The 20560-nt window shown below is 37.8% G+C and overlaps 1 pseudogene; it reads right to left on the bottom strand.

Moving 5' to 3' along the window:
- Window positions 1–8061: 8061 nt before the first annotated feature.
- LOC122225390 lies at window positions 8062–17304 on the bottom strand (annotated as a pseudogene).
- Window positions 17305–20560: the final 3256 nt, after the last annotated feature.

The following is a 20560-nucleotide window of genomic DNA, read 5'->3' as shown; positions in this document are numbered from 1 at the left end:
GAAACAAACAAAAAGGGATATTTTCATTCATTCTCTCCATATTTTGAGGCTTTTTATGTATGAGACATTACAATATACACTACATTTGTTTTTTTGTTTGTTTTGTTTTTAATGTTTATTTATTTTTGAGACAGAAACAGAGGATGAACGGGGGAGGGTCAGAGAGAGAGGGAGACACAGAATCCAAAGCAGGCTCCAGGCACTGAGCTGTCAGCACAGAGCCCGACACGGGGCTCGAACCCACAAACTGCGAGCTCATGACCTGAGCTGAAGTTGCATGCTTAACCCACCGAGCCACCCAGGCGCCCCACAGCCCACAGCTTCTAACTCTCTTCCCACAGCCCCTCCTCCCGCCTCCTTTAGCCACACATATGACTGTGCAACCTTGCCCATTACTGCTTTTGAGACACAGCAGTATAAAGTCAAGACAACTACCTAAACAAAGCTTTGCATTTTTATTCTTTTTTTTAACGGTAGGCTCCACACCCAACATGGAACTTGAACTCACAGCCCTGAAATCAAGGGTCACATCCTCTATTGACTGAGCCAGCTGAGCGCCCCCCAAAGTTTTGCATTTTTAAAATATCTGCTCCAGGAAAAAAAATCTGCTCTAGGTCCTTAAAAGAACCTATCATATGCCTTTTCTTATACTTTTCAAGAATGTATAAACTCAAATCCATAATCTAAGTTCCTCTAAATCTAAATGTATGGTCTAGAAAACAACTGAAAAGTGGGGTGGGGGGGGTAAGAGGGAAATAGAAACAACAAAATGAGAATATGTATTTTGGTATTAAATATTAACATTTATAAAGGAGAGAAACCTACTCTATTTGGTTATGCACTTTCCATCTATTATATTAAACCCTGTATCTTCAGAGACTAGCAAGTGCCTGGCACATGGTAGATGTCCAATAATGCGTAGTGAATGAATGAATCTGTTTTCCCTGATATCATGAGTTCCTTGAGGGCAAAGACCTCATCTCACACATTTACATACCCCTTTTCAAAGTAGGCAGTCAGTACCGCACTGAATTAAAGTATTCAGCTGGAAAGCACAGAGAGCTCCATGTAGGAAGGTTGTGTTGGTATTCTGTGTTTTCTTAGATTCTGTATTTATCTACTTGTTATCCATTAATCACAGGGCCAAACTAACAACCAGAATTGTTTCTACCTCCCTGCCATCCAGAGTCCATACTCTGAGCTACATCCTTTATCAACTCACACACCAAGCCAGTATTCTCCTTGCCCTAAATCAACTCAGGTCCAGGTACCAGACAATGAGGAATGGCCCTTCTATCCCCAAGCCCATCAGAATTATTCAAACTAGCTAATCCAATGTCGCTTCCCCTGCTCTGCCTTGCCTTTCCCATAAAAAACACAATAAAGGCTCTGGGCCATGCTTTCTCATCACTCTCTCCTCCTGACCAAACCTGGTGCTTCCCCCGCAGCCCTGTGTGGTGTGGCATCCCTCTACTTAGGAAGTGTTAATAAATTCTTCCTTTAATGGCATTTACCTCTCCGTGTTGTCAATCACCTTTATAGATTAAGACCCAGACACAAATCAGTTGGATACTGTCATTATCATCACCACCAGACACAAAGAACTAGAACCCAGGCTAATCCTAAATGCTGCCTTACGCCACTGCTTATAAAAACCTACCCTCCCTAGAAGATGGCAAACTCCTTTGAAGGCTTAAACAAGATCTTCTCTTGTATCACCTATTCACCAAATTTAATGCTATGTACAGAGCAGCCACTTGATAAGCTGAGTGTTACAGATATCTGAGTGAACCTATGCTTAACTGCTTAACACACACACACACACACACACACACACACACACAAATACACATGCACAGATGAATCAATTCAGGAATAATTATAAATACCATACATACATGGGTTGGTTATACAACATGTGTATTTCCTAGCTCTATCCTCTGAGAGGACCTACTAGTGATACACACACCCTATCAGATCTCGCTTTCTCCAGTGAAAAGAACCAGCCCTCCTTTCTAAGATGCCGATTCTAGAGTAAGGACAGGGAAACTATAAGATGGGCCCGGAATCTCTTCTAGTTCCAGAAAGTAAGGAAGTGCTCAAGTAACAGAAGAATGAGGGCGTGTCAAAGGGACAGAAGCCAATCTGGAACAGACCCCAGTGGCCAAAACCGGACCAATTTGAGCAACCAAATACACAGCATGATTATAACCCAAAACATATACTAAATACGTGAGTCCGTGCTGATATAAATTAATGACAGTAAAAAACAGGGGAAAAGGAATAAATCTTCCTTTACAGAAGGATTCCAAATAACGTATGTAGATACTACCTTCTCCAGGAAGTGGAGCTTAATTCTCATCCCTCCTCCCCCCAAGTGCGGGCTGGACTTAGTGACTAATTTCCAAGGAATACAGTATGGAAAAACAGTCACTTTATAGTGGAAAAACCTGGCAAACATTACCTTAACCAAATGACTATGGTTAACATCACCAGTGGTAAGTCATGCTAATACCATATACTGCCGATAGGATGTGATAAAGAGGACACTTCACCTTTACACTTCACCTTTACAGTATTCTTCAAAACCCATAACCTTAAGTCTAATCCTAAAACTCCAGACAAACCCAAACTGAGGGATAAAATAGCTCACCAGTTACTCCTCAAAACTGCCAATGTCATACTGAACAAGGGAAGTCTGAGAAACTGAGGGAACCAGAGACTAAGAAGACATAATGACTGAATACAATGTGATATGTTGGACTAGATCTTGCAAGAGAAAAAGGACGTTAATATAAAAACTGGTGAAATCCGGGGGCACTTGGGTGGCTCAGTTGGTTAAGCGCCTGACTCTTGATTTTGGTTCAGGTTATGATCTCACAGTTCATGGGACTGAGCCCTGCATTGGGCTCTGCGCTGACAGAGCACAGCCTGCTTGGGAGACTCTCTGCCTCTCCCCCACTTAGCGGTGCTTTTTCTCTCTCTCTCAAAATAAGTAATCATTTTTTTAAAAAAATTAAAAAATAAAAACTGTTAAAATCCAAAGAAAGTCCAGAATTTCACAATGATGCACCACTCTTGGTTTCTTAGTTTTTTGATAATTATACCATGGTAATGTAAGGTGTTAACATTAGGGGAAACTGAGTAAGGCATATACAGAACTTTCTGTATTTGCAACTTTTTTGTGAATCTAAAATTATTCCAAAATAAAAAGTTGATTTTTTAATAATATAATGCTGGTTTAAGGTCAAACTAGTGTGAAAACTAATTAATATTTTATCTGCAAAATTTCTGTGTGACAAAAGTATAGGATCACGGTATTAGGCACATCTGTTACAGAGAGGGAATAAAGTGCACTTGACTTACTATCTGTTGTAAACTAAATTTGTTGTAATAATACTTCTGTTGATGAAGATAATGCATTCCCCTGGCACATTTCTGGTCAGATGCTTCTTTACCAGAGGTAGAATCCATAAAATACAGAACTACATGCTTTTTCTTTGATGAGGACTTCTTCCTTCCTTTCCATGCCTTCAGATGAGATTAACTGGGCTTCTCAGGCCTACATAGCAGAACTCTGGCCTCTCTTGGGACTCTCACCTTGTCTGGTCTGGACACTGGCCAGCCTTTAAAATGCCAAGGGCCATGGCTAAGACTCTGTCCCTTCCTTCTTACTTGCGATTGGCTCTGACATAGAACGAAAGAGATCTGAACCACCCCAGTATCTCCACTTCCAGATTAAATTATTCCAGAAGCAACACTGTGTATATGAACTGATAACAGCAATGTCCCAGTCTATAGCCAAATAACTGCACAGGCTCTTCATAAGATATCAGCCCTGGTGAGTAACACCTGACACTCATACTATTACCATCAGTGTTTTGAGAATTCACCATCTAAAAGAGGTCATCAATACAATGCACTTTGTATTCCTGAATGAAAATCAGCACTACATGTTTAAGGTAATGATGTAAAATTCTAAGAATTCAGGGCACCTGGGTGGCTCAGTCAGTTAAGCAATCAGCTCTTGGTTTCAGCTCAGGTCATGATCTCACAGTTTGTGGGTTCAAGCCCCTGAGTCAGGCTCCATGCTAAAAGCACAGAGCTTGCCTGGAGTTCTCTCTCTCTCTCTCTCTCTCTCTCTCTCTCTCTGCCCCTCCCCTGTGCATGCAGGAGCTCTCTCTCTGTCTCAAAATAAATAAATAAACTTTAAAAAAAAGAAAGAAAAAAGATACATTAGTAAATAAAATAAAATTCTAAGAATTAATTGGCTGCCCTCTGGGAAAGATGTATACTGGCTCTGATCTCTAATCCAAATTCAGAAAATAGCATTCAAAAGGGAATTTCTAGACCCAAAGACATATGATAAGTTTATAATTGGCAAGGGCCACACTTGCTTAACTTGCTTTATATGCTAAACAGAGGTCACAGAACTTTATGAAGATAAAAAGTAAAAGATACAGCATTTAAGCAATAAAAAGTTTCTTGACAGTCTTTCCTCTGTCACATTACTCTATGAAACCACAATGTCAGATAAGACCAAGGATATCGTGTGTGAGTCCTTTCTTAGTATCTTCCAGTAAGCCTGCTAGTCATTATAAGAACCATCGACTTTTCCTTCCCAGTCTGCCCCATAGTGGTGTCTGATCATACAGAGCGGGTTTTTTGTTTTTTGTCTTTTTTTTTTATTTGACTGATATGGAACAGATTCAGAAGGCAAATCAAACACAAAATTCCAACAATATTTTATGTAATAATTGCTTTACTGTATTAAAGTGCACGGTCTCCCAAGATAACTGTTTTTGTTTTGTATTTTCTACTGCATTGTATTTCTTCAAATAATGAATACATGCTCATCCTTATTTCTCAGATAATATGGGGTTAAATACCTAAAAAATTAAAATCAGGTGACTATTTGAAGAGCCACCCAAACCAGTTTTATTGCTTAATAATTTACCCAAGTAGGGTCCCCACTTGGAAAGAACACACCATTCATTCCCTTTAAAAAGTCTTTTTTTTCATATTAATGTTCTAGCTAATTTTATTATTTACTAAAATTAATTGAAGCAGATACTAACACAATTAAAGCTAAGTAAACATGAAAAATTTTAAGTATCTCATTGATCTGATTTTTAGTCTTACATACAAAGTCACAAAGACTGTTATTAGGAAAATGCTACACCTGAAACCCTTGTTTTCAAACCAACACCATAAACCATTAAAAAAACAAACCCTGGGAGGCGTGCCTGGGTGGCTCAGTTGGTTGAACGTCCAATTCTTGGTTTCAGTTCAGGTTGTGATCCCAGGGTTGTAGGATCAAGCCTCACACTGGGCTCAGAACTGATCATGGAGCCTGCTTAAGATTCTCTTCTCTCCCTCTGCCCCTCTCCCCTGTTCACATGCACACACTCCCTCTAAACAAACAAACAAACAAACCCTAACTGATGACACTTTGGTCCCCATGATATTAACTGTGTCTCCAAGACCGCTTCTTCCATAAAACTTTCCCATCACATAGGCTGATCTAGAGATCAGAAAAAAATGATCATTGTATTTGTATGGTTTCTGTTCCCCCATAAATATAGTAAATGACAGCAGCCTGCTCCATGGACATAGATAGGCATGGTTGTGCAGGTGGAAATACATGGTGGACAAAATGTTCCTCAAAAGAAAAGCCTGAATTCAAACCAACATGCGAGGATTAGGAACTGACTAATCATGGGCCATCCAAGTCCTCTTGACTGTCATATTTACTTTTCCTTTTGGCTGTTTACTAAATAGTCATCTTACACTATTTTCTCTACAGCTTGTTGGCACATCTCTTAATAGAAATAGAAGGAGGAAATAAGGTAAATGCCAACTAATCTGCTTTCTTTTGCTCCCCACACGATTTTGGTAAATTACCTGGCAGAACCAGAGTTAGATGTTAACCAGAATTAGAAAACTTAAAGTTAAGATTATATGAAGGTTTCTATTACCTATTCTAATATGCCTCTACTCACCAAAGCTTAAAAAGTTGATGGGTTATTTGCAGTAGCATGAAACAAGACACCAACATGCTATTAAAAATTTGGCAATTTTAAATGGACATACATACTCTTTACTCCTAGGTACCGGTTCACATATGTAAAATGTGTGTACAAGGATATACAATGAAACTTTCCTATAATAACCAAAGGACTGAAATCAATAGAGTATTTATTTACTAAATAAATGTACATTTATGGATGCAATAACACCCACTAATAAATGACTTAGTGATAAATCATATTATATTCACTCAACAGTATTCTTCACTACTGCTAAAAATAATGAGGCCTCCTACAGACACTGCTGGAAAGGTCTCCAGGACATATCAAGTGAGAAAGCTAGGCATGGAGCAGTGTGTACAGAACATTTGTTAATATATGCACACTTATTCCCACTTTATGTTTGGTAATGTGTGGAATATCTCTGCAAGGATACAAAAGAAACTGGTCACTGGGTGTCTCCAGGGAAAGGAAATGGTGGCTAGAGTAAGTGAAGGAAACTTACCTCTCTCTCTTTGTTCCCCTGCAAATACATTATCTACTCAAAAATTTTTTTATTTTAAAATTAAAAAGATGGGGAGAGAGCATACCACCCCCAAAATGCTGCAGTCTTACCCTGAGGCACCTCCTCCACCAGGGACCGTGAAGCCTGTTCACCCGGTCATTTGATCTTTTGGGACTGATAACCCTCCTTGAAACCACCACCTTTCTCACCTCATCTCAGCATGTGTTTAATAAATAAGCCAAATTTCTGGTTCCAGTTAAGATGGAATAAAAGTCCATTCCACCCTCTCTCTCCCACTGAACTCAACTAAAATCCCTAGATACAGCTACTCCATGCTTTGTCGGAGGATTTAAAAGTCACTGATCGCCAGAAGGCTGGGAAAAGAAACCAAAACTCAAAGTATCATGAAATCAACAGAGAGTTTTCCTTTTTTCTTCTTCTGGGACTTCCTGGACTGAACTCAAAGGCAGCCCAAACCCAGAACTGTACACCAGGTGCAGACAGAAAGAGCTCCAAGACCTCCGTTTTTGGTGCAAAACAAAACAAAAAACAAAAACAAAAACAGGAAAGGGAGCCCCTAAAGGTCAAAAGAAATAGAGGAAATCCCGATTTTGTTCCTCTCTTTTGTTTGCTCCTGCTTTACCCTAAACAAATAGGCAGTGATGGCAATGACAACAGCAGAATAGGAAAAGCTTTTCTCTGACCAGAGAAACTGCAATCCCAAGAGCAAAGAGGGTATCTCCATTCTCTTGTTTTCTTTCTCTACCCCCTTGGTTCTCAAGGAAATGTAGTTCCAGGAAGTTCAAAGCAGAGCAGAAAGCTAAAGTTTCAGCTTTTTAGTGAGAGGAGCAAAAAGGAGAATGCTTTGGGTCTTGAAAGTTTGAGAGAACAGGAAGAGGAGGGAGCTCAATAAGGCTGGATGTGAACTCCAGGGCTCATCCCTAAGCTGCACATGGCATGTATCTGACCCTAAACACATACCAAAGGCTTTGACAACTCATCTATTAATAAATGGTATACGACTGCCCAGGTCTGAGAATGGCCACTGACTGGTACCCACATGGAACAGACACAAATAGCACTGCAAATACTTTGAAAATTGGACAGATACTGAACACCAGCCCATAGAAGACAGGTAAGTACTTATAGCCTGAACCTAACAAGACTGGTGGACTGCTGAAACAAGCAAACAGAAACATTCTCTATAAAATTTACACAAGACTCAAAGTCTCACAACATAATATTCAAAATATCCAAGATACAAATCCAAACTGATATAAAAAAATTTGAACATCTCACACAAGGGAGAAGACAATGAACAGACACCAACCGCAACATATAAAATTATCAAAGACTTTAAAGCAGCTATTATAATCATACACCAGGAAATAAAGGCAAACACTCTTTAAGTAAATGGAAACATAATCTCAACGAAGGAATAGAACATACACACACACACACAGGAACCAAATTGGGGGGAAAAAGTTTTTTTGTTTGTTTTACAGTTTTGTTTTCACTGAGGTTTTATTAAATTGCTATAATTTTCCAGTGAACAAGGTCATCTACATCAATTGAATTTCCAATCACACATAAGAATCTAAGGAAGTTGTTTGTGATGTTATTATCTTTAACTATTTATGGAACTAAGAATTCCGGGAATAATTCCACCAGCAACTCACTGGATGATCCTTCTGCATATTACTCCATATTTTCTGTCTCATTTCAGAAGCTGCTTTAGAATTTGTCTTCCCTGGTTTCATTATCACTTTATCTACGTGGCTTTTTGTGGCTTGCAACACATTTTCTGTGGTGGGCCAAAGGTCATTAGGTTTTGAAAGATCCAAAACAAGAACAATAGAAAACGTCCATAAAGTATCACTTGTGATGAGTATGCTGATTAAGTCCTATAAGGAGGTTCCTCCACCTAGTTTCCAAAAGTGAGCAATATCTTTTGGTATATTATTCCCTTTTACTTTTCTTCCATATGTATATTCCAAAGCTAAGGTTGGTTTTAGTGGCTCATCCCTGTCAAGCCACCTCAGAATAATAGTAGCCTTTCCCTGGGTGTCGTGGCTTGACCACCCTAGTGTTGTGGGCTCAGCATTGGGACCAGCCTAAAATCAGGAGACCCATGAGCTCCAAGGTGGGCCGAATTTTCAGGAAAAAATTATTTATTTTGAGAGAGAGAGAGAGAGAGAGAGCAAGTGCACATGAGCAGGGTAGGGGCAGAGAGAGAGAAAGAGAGAGAATCCCAAGCAGGCTCCATGCCATCAGCATGGAGCCCAACATGGGGCTTGATCTCACAAACTATGAGATCATGACCTGAGCTGAAATCGAGAGTTGAACACTAAACCAATTGAGCCATCCAGGTACCCCCAAATAGAACATTTTAAATTAGAAAATACAATAACAGAAATTTTAAAATCTGCTGGGTGGGATCAAAAGTGGAATTAAGATGACAGAAGAGTCAGTGAACTTGAAGATGGAACCAACAAAAATTATCCAAGCTGAACAATACAGAAGACCTAACACTTAATCATCAAAGGCCCATAGGGAAAGGAGAAAGAGTGTGGTCCAGGAAAAATATTTGAAGAAATAATAGCCAAAAACTTCCCAAGGTTGGTAAAAGACATAAACTACATTCAAGAAACTCAGTGCATGGCAAACAGGATAAACTTAAAGACATTCTTGCCCAGTGAAAACTAAAACAAAGAAAAAAAATCTTGGAAATAATCATAAAAATTATGCATTACTTATACAGGAACAATAATGCGAATGATTCTGGATGTGTCATGGAGGACAGAAGGCAATGGAACAAGATTTTTAAGTGCTGGGAAAAAAACAACTGTCAACCTAAAATTTTATATCCAGGGAAAATATCCTTCAAAAATGATGAAGGAATGAATTGTCACATGAAGAAAACCAACAGAAGACATTACCAGCACATCTGCCAAAAGAAAAGCTAAGGGGAATTCTTCAGGAAGGGAAATGATACTTAAGGAGAACTTAGAATTTCCGGAATACATTAAAACAGAAATGATAAATATCTGAGTAAATGTCATAGACATTTTTACTCCTCTTTAGTTCTTTAAAATATAAATGATGGTAAAAAGCAAAAATTAAACAATGTCTGATGGTGCTTTCAATGAATGTAGATGTAATGCATATGACAATTACAAACATAAAAGGAAGAGGGTAAAGAGGTAAATCTAATGGTGCTAAAGTTTCTACATTCCACTGTAAGTCGTTAATACCTACTCTAAGTAGAATAAGTATGTATATTGTAATCCTCAGTCAAAACTAAAATAACTATACAAGATAGTAAAAAAAACTTAGTAAGTAAACTAAAATAGAGTACTAAAAAAAATATTCACATAATCCAAAAGAACAGAAGGGAAGTAAATACAAAACAGAAGAAACAAACAAAATAAATAATAAAATGGCAGACTTGAATCGAAAGCAATAATTATGTTAAATGCAAATGGTCTAAACACATCAATTAGAAGAGAGATTGTCAGGGGCACCTGGGTGGCTCAGTTGGTTAAGCGTCCAACTCTTGGTTTCGGCTCAGGTCATGATCTCACAGTTCATTAGTTTGAGTACCATGTCATGCTCTGCGCTGGCAGTGCAGAGCCTGCTTGGGATTCTCTCTCTCTCTCTCTCTCTCTCTCTCTCTCTGCCTCTCTCTCATGCTCTCTTTCTCTCTCAAAAAAAGAAAAAGGATGCTAAATGCAATATGAATTGGATTATGGGAACAGAAAAGGGACATTACTAGAAAATCTGGCGAAATCCAAATAAAATCCTGAGGTTACTTAATAGAGTACTAATACTTATGTTAATTTCTCAGTTTTGATAAATGTACTAAGGCTATATAAGAGGTTAATATTAGGGAAAGCTAAGTGAAGGGCACATAGGAACTCTGTACTACTTTTGAAACTCTTTTAATAATTTGAAATTATTTCAAAATTTAAAAATGTTTAAGAGAGGAAAATATATACATGAAAATATGATCAACAGGAATCTGGAGTGGCTATATTAATATCAGACAAAGTGGACTTCAAAGCAAGGAAAATCACCAGGAATGAAAGAACATGAAATAATGATAAAAGGGTCAATTCACTAAATGTATATACACCCAACAAAAGAGACTCAAAATATATGAAACAAAACTTGACAGAACTAAGGGAAGAAATGGACAGATCTACAATTACAGTTGGAGATTTGAATCTTCCTTTCTCAGTAATCAACCAGACAACTAAATAAAAACCAATCAAGGATATCAAAACATAAAGTTGTATACCTTAAATATACACAATTCCTATTAGTCAATTATACTTCAAAAAACTAAAAAAAATAAAAAGGTAGAATATAATGTTTCAATTAAATAATCAAATCACCATTTTAGAAAAAGAGAGAGAGGAGAAAAAATTAAGGATACAGAAGAAATGAACAGCACCATCAATCAATTGATATAATTGACATGTATAGAACATTCCACCAAACAACAGCAGAATATACATTCTTTTCAAGTGCACATGGAACATTCACCAAGATAGACCATATCTTGGCTGGTAAAAAAATCTCAACAATTGTAAAAGTACTGAAATCATACAAAGTATGTTCTTTGACAATAATGGAATTAAACTAGAAATCAATGAATGAAAGACTCTGGACTACCTCACATCAACACATTTCCAAATAATTAACTGCTCAAAAAGGAAGTCTCAAGGGAAATAAAATTTCAACATACCAAAATTTGTAAAATATAGTCACAGCAGTGTTTACAGGGAAGTTAGGGAAATTTAGAGTATTAAAAACTTCTATTAGAAAATTAAGTCTCAAACAATCTAAACTTCCATCTTAAAAAAAAAACACAAAAAACAGAAGAGGGGTGGCCAGGTGGCTCAGTCGGTTAAGTGTCCGACTTTTGATTTTTGGCTCAGGTCTTGATCTCATGTGAGATCAAGCCCCGAGCTGGGCTCTGCATTGGGCATGGAGCTTGCTTGGGATTCTCTCTCTCCCTCTCTCTGCCACACCTCCCCTTGCACTCTCTCTTTCTCAAAACAAAAACAAAAAACAAAACAAAAAAACTTATAAACAAACACAGAAGAGTAAATTAAAGCATACAGAAGGAAGAAAAGAAATATAAGAAAAACAATATAAACAGAAAACAATTTAAAGAAAAACAGTAGAGAAAAATCAATAAAATTAAAAGCTGGTTTTCTGGGGGCGCCTGGGTGGTTCAGTTGGTTAAGTGTCCGACTTCGGCTCAGGTCATGATCTCACAGATCATGAGTTCAAGCCCCTCAGCAGGCTCTGTGCTGACAGCTCAGAGCCTGGAGCCTACTTCAGATTCTGTGTCTCCCTCTGTCTCTGCCCCTCCTCAACTTGCACATGCTCATGAACACACTCTCTCTCTCTCTCAAAAATAAACATTTTTTTAAAAAGCTGGTCCTTTGAATAAGTGGATAAAATTGATAAGCCTCTACTCAAAGAAAAAAAGAAAAGAATGAATACACAAAATTATCAGTAACAGGAAGGAAAGAAGGAATATCACTATAGACCCCCACACATTAAAAGGATAATAAGGGGGGTGCCTGGGTGGCTCAGTCAGTTGTGCATCTGACTTCGGCACAGGTCATGATCTCGCGATTTGTGAGTTCGAGCCCTGCTTTGGGCTTTGTGCTGATAGCTGGGAGCCTGGAGCCTGCTCCGGATTCTGTGTCTCCCTCTCTCTCTGCCCCTCCCCCACTTGTGCTCTGTCTCTGTCTCTCAAAAATGAATAAATGTAAAAAAAAATTTTTGTTAAAGGGTAACAAGGGAAATACATTAATTTCACCGACTTATATGAAATGAAACAATTCTTTCAAAGTCACAAAGTATCAAAATTCACCCCAAAAGAAATATGCAACCTGAGTTGTCTTATATCTAATAAAGAAATCTAGGGGCGCCTGGGTGGCTCAGTCGGTTAAGCATCCGACTTCGGCTCAGGTCATGATCTCATGGTTCATGAGTTCAAGCCCCGCATTGGGCTCTGGGCTGACAGTTCACGGTCTGGGACCTGCTTCAGATTCTGTGTCTCCCTCTCTCTCTGCCCCTCTCCGCACACTGTCTCTCTCTCAAGTAAATAAACATTAAAAAAATTAAAAAAAAAAAAAAAGAAATCTAATTTGTAGTTAAAACCTTCACACACAAAAAATCCTAGGCACAAATGCCTTCACTAGAGAATTCTACCAAATACTTAAGAGAAGGAATTCTACACATTCTATTCCAAAAAATATCAACAGAAACACTTTCTAACTTATTTTGCAAGACCAGCATTATCCTGATACCAAAAACTAGACAAAGACAGCACAAGAAAAAAACAAAACTACGGACTGATAATATCCTCATGAACACAGATGTAAAACTCAACAAATTAGCAAATCAACATTATAGAAGAGTACCTCATCACAACCAAGTGATGTTTACCCTAAGAATGCAAGGCTGGTTCAATATTAAAAATCAATCAGTGTAATCTATTACATTAACAGATTAAAGAAGAAAAAAAAACCTATGATCATATCAATTGATACAGAAAAAACATTTGACAAAACTCAACATCCATTCCTGAAAAAACTCTCAGCAACTAGGAATAGAGGGGAACCAAGCCTTATAAAGAACACCTACAAAAACCTCAACATCCATTCCTGAAAAAACTCTCAGCAACTAGGAATAGAGGGGAACCAAGCCTTATAAAGAACACCTACAAAAACCAACAGCTACCATCATACTTAATGGTGAAAGACTAAATGCTTTTTCCCTAAGAACAGGAAGAAAGCATGAATATCTACTCTCACTACTCTCATTCAATATCCTACTGGAAGTCTGTAAAGTCTATAATAAGGGTGGAAGAGAGAAAGAAATAAAAAGCATATACATTAGAAAGGAAAAAATTAAGCTGTCACTATTCATAGATGACATAATTGTCTATATAAAAGTCCCCATAATCTATAAAAAGGCTTCTAGAACTATTAAGTGAGTTTAACAAGGTTGTAGAATACAGATTCAACATAAAAAATTCATCATATTTCTATACTCTAAGAATGAATTAGAAATTGAAGTCTAAAACAAAAACTTTAAAAATAGATCAAAATAAATACTTAAGAATAAATCTAACAAAATAATGTGTAAATCTGTATGCTCAAAACAATAAAATGCTGATTAATCAAAGCAACCTAAATAGATGAAGACATACATCATGTTCATTGATTGGAATATACGATATAGTTAAGGTATCAACTCTCAACTTATCTACAGATTTAATGCAGTTCTAATCAAAATGCAAGCAGGAGTTTTTGCAACATATAGACCAACTGATTTTAAAATTGATATGGAAAGATCAAAGGATTAGAATAGCCAAAGCAGGGGCGCCTGGGTGGCTCAGTCGGTTGAGCGTCCGACTTCGGCTCAGGTCATGATCTCGCAGCTCGTGAGTTCGAGCCCCACGTCGGGCTCTGTGTCGACAGCTCAGAGCCTGGAGCCTGTTTTGGATTCTGTGTCTCCCTCTCGCTCTGTCCCAACCCACTCGCATTCTGTCTCTGTCTCTCTCAAAAATAAATAAACATTTAAAAAAATTAAAAAAAAAAAAAAAGAATAGCCAAAGCAATTTTGAAAAAAAGAAGAAAGCTAGAAAGCTCACACCACACAATTGTCAGTCTTGCTACAAAGCTACAGTAGTCAGACAGTTGGTATCAGCGAAAGGGACAGACACATAAATCAATGGAACAGAATAGAGAGTCTAGAAAAAGACCCACACAAATATAGCCAATTGACTTTTGACAAGGGTGCAAAACAAATTCAATGGAAAAAGAATAGTCTTTCCAATAGCGGGAATAACCACACATCTATCTGCAAAAAGTAAATAAAAATGAACCTGGGTCTAAATTTCATACCTTATACAAAAATTAACTCATATGGATCATAGACCTAAATGAAAAATGGGAAACTATAAAACTTTTAGAAGAAAGCAAAGAACATCTTTGTGTCATATATAAGAATTCTTATGTATGATCTCAAAAACACGATCCATAAAAGAAATAAACAAATTAGACTTAAAATTGAAAACTGTAGCTCTATAAAAGACACTGTTAAGAGAAGAAAAAGAAAAGCTACAAACTAGGAGAAAATATATCCAGGTAATTTATCCGATAAAAGACTTTCTATCCAGGATAGAAGTAATTGTTTTAAACTCAAAAAACACAGTAAGAAAATAAATAATCCAATTTGTTTAAATGTGCAAAAGATCTGAACAGATGCTTCACCAAAGACACCAAGTGCAAATGAGGACCTGGCGTAAATGAACTTTCATACATTGCTGGTGGGAATACAAAATGGTATAACCACTCTACAAAATATAGTTTCATAGTTTCTTATAAAGGTAAACACACACTCACTATATTACCTAGCAATCTCACTCTTAGAGATATCTTTGAGAAATATGAATTTGGGTTCAAAAACCAATACACGAATGTTTACAGCAGCACTATTCACAATTGCTTGGAATTGGACACATCTCAAATCAAACACCGGTCATCAAATGAGTGGATAAACAAACTGTCACATAACCTACAGTAGGCTACTACTTAGCAATGAAAAAGAATGAACTATTGATACACACAATATGGACAAATCTCCCAGGCACCATGTTAAGTGGAAGAAGCCAGTCTCAAAAGGCTATGTACTGTAGCAGGTAGGATTCCATTTACATGACATTCCAGAAAAGGCAAAACCCTAGGAATGGGGAACCAATCAGTGGCTGGTAAGGATTATGGGTTAAGGAGAGTGTGACTACAAAGGGACAGCAGTGGGGAGACTTTCTGAGGTGATGGAACTGTTCAGTAGGCTGAATGCGGAGGTGGTTACATATATGAATCCAGACATGTGTTAAAACTCACAGAACTATATACCAAATTTGTTTCAACTGTACTTCTTGTAAACTTTAAAAATAACAATAGAAGAAAAAAATAACTAAAGCTGTTAAAAATGTTAAAAGGAAAAAATTATATTTGCTATACATGAGCAAGAACCTCAAAAACTTTTCAAATACTAGTTTTTTTAAGTTTATTTATTTACTTTGAGAGAGCGAGCGAGCAAGGGAAAGGCAGAGAAAGAGAGAGAAAAAGAGAGAGAGAATCCCAAGCAGGCTCTGCACTGTCAGTGAGGAGCCCAGTGGAGGGCTTGAACCCACAGACCACGAGATCATGACGTGAGCCAAAATCAAGAGTTGGATGTTTAACTGACTAAGCCACCCTGGTGCCCCAATATTATTAGTTCTATGGGACTTATTCTTGTGAAGGAAACAGGACCCTATTCGGTGACAGTACCCTAATAGGAACACGTTTCCAAATAGGAAAAAGAACCCTGTTCATCCCAGGAGCACAGTATACTAGTCCAAAGCCACAACTAGATCACAGGGGTTCTGGTACCTAAATTTTATACATGAAAACATCAGAGATACCCTCTTGCCCAAAATGTAGACTAGTGTCCATACTCTGACCTCTACAGATCCACAGTAGATTTTTATAATAACCACCAAAAGTCGGCAGTCAGTTCCCACAAATAAGAGTTCTTACTAGGTTCTGTGAGTAAACCATGGAAGGAAAAACAAACAAATAAACGAACAAACAAACGAGCAAACAAACAAACAAACAAACCTGGAAAGGCTGTGACAAGTCAACACCTATAAACAGAAGCAGTACCTAAAAGGAGCTGATGGGTCTGCAATCCTGGCTAGAAAAGTGGCACTGCTTTCTGGGGAGGATTTTTTTTTTCTTGAGATTTTGCAATGGATTGCACTGAGTGATAAATATATTGCTCTTAAAAAACAAACAAAAACCCTTTCTCTGAGCACTATCCTGAGCAAAGCTAGGGCTCCAGAGCAGAATTCAAGCAGGCACAGAAGTCACACTCCCCCAGAGGACCGCTAGGCCTCACCACTGGAAAGCCGGAAGGCAGCCAGATAAGGAGTGGGAGGTGAAGTTGTGGCAGCTCCCACAACCCACAGGGGACAGTACAAACCGAAGACTTACTAATGGTCAGGAAGGAGCATGTGGCTAGGAACAAAACCTAGCAGCCCCCAAAGGTCAGGCTGGATGTAGTCTAATTAAAATGAAAGATGGAAAACACTCGGATCTAATTAATAACATGTCTTCGATATCCATACATAACACAAAATGTACTTATTTTCTTTGACCTATAAAACTTTCCAGCAATTTCTAATGCCAAGAGTCTATATTAAGATCTCAAAATGAAAGAAGTCTTACCCGTCTGCACTCATGGCTGAACTTTTCTTATGAGTGAGGGGGAAAAAAAAGCTTATAAGGCAAGTGAAATAGTCACATGGTTGTTTACTTTGCTTCCCACTACACTTAATCACTCGTTTTGTGCCTTTCTTGGGTCTTACATACCCCTCCACTTTCTTTTCTAGAGATGTGGAAGAACTATTACAAAAGTAAGTGAAATAAAATAAAAATCTGTAAATCTACCAACACATTACTTGCTCTACAACAGCTAGATTAATAAAACAGGTTGCCAGCATTCAGTGAAGAGGTCTTTATGGACTTTCCTCATCCCGGACTGGCTTTTGTTTAACTTAATCACTTGCTTTGAGCAGTCAAACCAGGAAACAGGTACTAACTTACACTGTGATTGCACAGAGAACCTCCTGATGGGATTACTTACTGTAAGGATGCTTTGCATCCCTAAAAAGAGGGCTAAATGTACTAACATCGTGTACATGAACTCTCTCTGCTCTACTGGTTCCACACAAACCATGGGGACTTCTGCCAACTGTCTGAGTGCAAACTGTGGCAAATGTTAATGGAATTTGCAAGAACTCAGTAATTGTAGTGGCGAGAAGGAAAATAATATTAACAAATTAAATGAAAATTTTTATTGCATTAAATTGCTTTCCTCTTACGTGTATGCCTTTATTTTCCATGCACATATTCTAATGTTCCAATCACCCTTTGTTTTTTTCTTATTCAAAGATCTTTGTTGAATACGAAAGGCTAGAACAGAACCTAAGCTTCCTGAGCACATCCTTTGCTCTGAAGTTGTATGGTAGGGCCCACTGGCCTCTGTCTGGCACCCTAGATACACCAACGTTTCTGCAAGTCAAGTCTGACATTTTGTATCCACAGCCCAAGATTCAATACCTGAAATAAAAAGAAACACCACTGACTGATAAAGTCTCTTTCCCTCTGCTTTTACCTATTAGAATCCTTTCAGTTGCAACCTTTAATTAAGCCTGCAGTTTCAAATGGTTTTCATGAAGCACACAGAACATAAGCAAATGATCAAAGAAAGAAAGCCACTGAGTTTCAGTAAGGATAAAACAGCCATCCCCCAGGTCTATGAAAAGGTGCATAATTCTTATTTCTTTATATGCGAAACTAAAGGTTAGTTGAGAATATCAAGGAAAAAGACCACATGTTAAATTCTGCTTATAAATGGACAGAATTTAACACTCCAAAATTAGAAAAGGACAGAGATCTACAAAGGTTAAGTAATCTTTATCAGTGAGCGAACACGGAGAGTAAAGAAGTAGGGACACTTAAGTTTCCCTTAAGGAAAACTTTAAAAGCTCAAGGCGGGGAGGAGGTGGGTGGGGTGAGGAGCGGGCAAAATTCTCTACAGAGAAAGGATTAAAAATTAGAAATAGGGGCACTTGGCTGGCTCAGGCAGAAGAGAATCTGACTCCCAGGGTCCTGAGTTCGAGCCCCACACTGGGTGTAGAGTTTACTTACAAAAATAAATAAATAAATAAATAAATAAATAAATAAATAAATAAATAAATAAATAATGACAGCTTGCTAACCAACATGCTCTGGACTAGACTGCCAACATGTATTGTAGAACATACTTCCCTAAATGTTCTAATTAGAAGACTCTATGTCTTTAAACTTTAAAACGGCAAAATAATCTTGAACTCCTCCTCTTCCCTTTTCCCCATGTAGTCTTTCATCAAGTCCTACTGAGTCTTCCTATAAACTATTTCTTACGTTAGGAAAATGTTAGTTAAACACACGTGACACACATGTATAAAATTCTATTTCTTTTCCTTCCTATCTTTCTCACTACAATCCTAGTCCAAGCCCTCGTCACCATGCATCTAAGGCTAAACCAAATAGCCAATTAACTGGATGTCCATTTCTTGTTCTATTCTGTCCTATTACACATTGCTGCCCAATCCTCCTAACACATTATAGCACAGCTTTGATGATGGGTCATTCTGTGCTCCCTCTAAAATCTTCTTTGTTCTTCACTGTCTCTAAGGATAAATGCAACTTCAAAAAGTCCTTAATATTTGGCTACCTCTACCCTATCTTTTGCAGGCTTTCCTGCCACTTGGGGGGCAGGGGTTCCTACCCCAGTCCAACTGATTTGTTTACTGCACTCCCAAAATACTTTGTGCATTCTCACCTTCTTACTTTGACTCACACTGTCTTACCAAACCATTCCATAAAGCCCAATTCAAATCATACTTCTTCTGTCACCCTGTCTCTCATTATACCAGCTTAAAGCTCTCTCTTTCCAAAACAAAACAACACAAAAAAAAAAAAAAACCCACCCAACTTACTTACATTCTATATCATTTATGTGCCAATTAAACCCTTTAAAGTTGTCATCATGAACCATTACAAAAACCTCTTAACATTTTGTGTTTATAATGTATTTCACCAAATAAATACATTCCTGCAACATAAGGTCTATCTTTTCTCTATCTTTCAACCCTGTCACAATGCCTCACCCACAGTTGCTACTCATGAAAAATCTGTCGATTGGTGTAGTCAGGGTAGGTGATCTACAGTTCCCCACAGAAAGCAACAGACCAATAGTTCTCAAGGCCATGTCTTCCTCTATACTTTTTTCATAAATAATTCTCAAATGGAAACCCTAAAAAGCAATGTCATTGGTAGGAAAAGGCTGTTTTGGTCCAAACTAACTTTTTTACTTTAAATAAGCCAAGAAATGTCACTAAGAAAAATAAAACATGAGGGATTAGCTACATCATAAGGAAAAGAAGGAAAAATTGATCTCAGATGATTTAAAATGAGAGTTCAAATCCGTAAACAAATACAAGAGAAACTGGTAATGCCTACTGCCTTCATGGAGTGCATACTAACTGATTGGGAGACAGTTACAAGAGGACTTAAATAACTTTGAATCTTCTGATTTTTGAACACTGTGCCTCCGTTAGCTACTCAAATGTAAAATATGTATTTTACAAAACAGAATGGGAGAGAGAACTTCAACAGTGCCTTTTGAGAAAAAGTTTTGCTATTAAATGACTTAGAATTCTTTTTTAAAAAGGGGAAATAAAATAACATTTAAGAATGTCACTATATCTTTTGCTCCAAAGCGAGAAAACATTCTCCAGCTTTTCCAATCCAAGGATCAGACAGAGAAAGCTATTTGCAAGCAGGTTCTGGCAGAGCTAGGGATAAAACAACACTTAAAAACCAAACACCTTCCTAAGGCTCCAAGCCCCATCCAGAAAAGATCAGGAGCACTCTAGTTCAGTGGTACACAGAGATGTTTCCAAAAGAGTCTCCTTCTCCTAAGAAATGAGCCATTCCCCAAGTTCACATCCAAACTTCCTTGTCCATTTCACAGCAGTCGTACCCACCCTTTCCCGACCTCTGCTCTGATGAGTCCTCACACTCCCAATACTTTCCTCCCTATCACAATGTAAATCTTAAAAAAAAAAAAAAAAAATGCCTATTTTCTCCAAGGCCTCTTTCCTAGAAACAACACACTTTGCCTCTTTAGTCTTCGCCAAAATCTTAGGAAATCCAATTGAAGATTCTGCAGCAAATGGGGTTTCTGAGTATTCTGACTCCCGAGAAAGCTCTACTGGTCTCATTTGCAACCTGCTCAATTTTTCTCTGCAATTTAATAATAATACATCAATTTGTTTTCATTTGAAAGCATTTTATTCAGCTTCTTGCTAAGACAAAAAGACAATAGTGAATGTGAAGGA

Source organism: Panthera leo, chromosome B4 (genome assembly GCF_018350215.1).
Source record: "Panthera leo isolate Ple1 chromosome B4, P.leo_Ple1_pat1.1, whole genome shotgun sequence".
Taxonomy (NCBI): Eukaryota; Metazoa; Chordata; class Mammalia; order Carnivora; family Felidae; genus Panthera; species Panthera leo.
Note: the sequence above shows the minus strand (reverse complement) of the source record. Positions and strands in the feature narration are given on the sequence as shown.